The following is a 1,797-nucleotide window of genomic DNA, read 5'->3' on the forward strand; positions in this document are numbered from 1 at the left end:
ACCCCACCGCCCAACCAACGCCCCCCCAACCACCGGCGACTGCCAACCAGAGGTCTCACGACTTCGAATACCGACCGACCACTAATTTATTACCATTTCTGTCCTTCATATACGCGCTGACGGGTGGGCCCTATGGTAATGTGCGCTGCTGAATGTGGACCGTTTGACTGGTCAGTTGGTCATGTTATCAACAAATTACGGAGCTGTATGGTGAGCCAGTGACCGTATGATCACCCTAAAATACAACAACAACAACAACAACAAACAAAGCCTTTAGTCCCAAACAAGTTGGGGTAGGCTAGAGGTGAAACCCATAAGATCTCGCAACCAACTCATGGCTCTGGCACATGGATAGCAAGCTTCCACGCACCCCTGTCCATAGCTAGCTCTTTGTCGATACTCCAATCCTTCAGGTCTCTCTTAACGGACTCCTCCCATGTCAAAATCGGTCGACCCCGCCCTCTCTTGACATTCTCCGCACGCTTTAGCCGTCCGCTATGCACTGGAGCTTCTGGAGGCCTGCGCTGAATATGCCCAAACCATCTCAAACGATGTTGGACAAGCTTCTCCTCAATTGGTGCTACCCCAACTCTATCTCGTATATCATCATTCCGGACTCGATCCTTCCTCGTGTGGCCACACATCAATCTCAACATACGCATCTCCGCCACACCTAACTGTTGAACATGTCTCCTTTTAGTCGGCCAACACTCCGCGCCATACAACATTGCGGGTCGAACCGCCGTCCTATAGAACTTTCCTTTTAGCTTTTGTGGCACTCTCTTGTCACAGAGAATGCCAGAAGCTTGGCGCCACTTCATCCATCCGGCTTTGATTTGATGGTTCACATCTTCATCAATACCCCCATCCTCCTGCAACATTGACCCCAAATACCGAAAGGTGTCCTTCCGAGGTACCACCTGGCCATCAAGGCTAACCTCCTCCTCCTCACAGCTAGTAGTACTGAAACCGCACATCAAGTACTCGGTTTTAGTTCTACTAAGCCTAAACCCTTTCGATTCCAAGGTTTGTCTCCATAACTCTAACTTCCTATTTACCCCCGTCCGACTATCGTCAACTAGCACCACATCATCCGCAAAGAGCATACACCATGGGATATCTCCTTGTATACCCCTTGTGACCTCATCCATCACCAATGCAAAAAGATAAGGGCTCAAAGCCGACCCCTGATGCAGTCCTATCTTAATCGGGAAGTCATCGGTGTCGACATCACTTGTTCGAACACTTGTCACAACATTATTGTACATGTCCTTGATGAGGGTAATGTACTTTGCTGGGACTTTGTGTTTCTCCTAGGCCCACCACATGACATTCCGCGGTATCTTATCATAGGCCTTCTCCAAGTCAATGAACACCATATGCAAGTCCTTCTTATGCTCCCTATATCTCTCCATAAGTTGTCGTACCAAGAAAATGGCTTCCATGGTCGACCTCCCAGGCATGAAACCAAACTGATTTTTGGTCACGCTTGTCATTCTTCTTAAGCGGTGCTCAATGACTCTCTCCCATAGCTTCATTGTATGGCTCATCAGCTTAATTCCACGGTAATTAGTACAACTCTGAACATCCCCCTTGTTCTTGAAGATTGGTACTAATATACTCCGTCTCCATTCTTCTGGCATCTTGTTTGCCCGAAAAATGAGGTTGAAAAGCTTGGTTAGCCATACTATCGCTATGTCCCCGAGACCTTTCCACACCTCAATGGGGATACAATCAGGGCCCATCGCCTTGCCTCCTTTCATCCTTTTTAAAGCCTCCTTCACCTCAGACTCCTGG

This window comes from Triticum dicoccoides, chromosome 1B (genome assembly GCF_002162155.2).
Source record: "Triticum dicoccoides isolate Atlit2015 ecotype Zavitan chromosome 1B, WEW_v2.0, whole genome shotgun sequence".
Lineage (NCBI taxonomy): Eukaryota > Viridiplantae > Streptophyta > Magnoliopsida > Poales > Poaceae > Triticum > Triticum dicoccoides.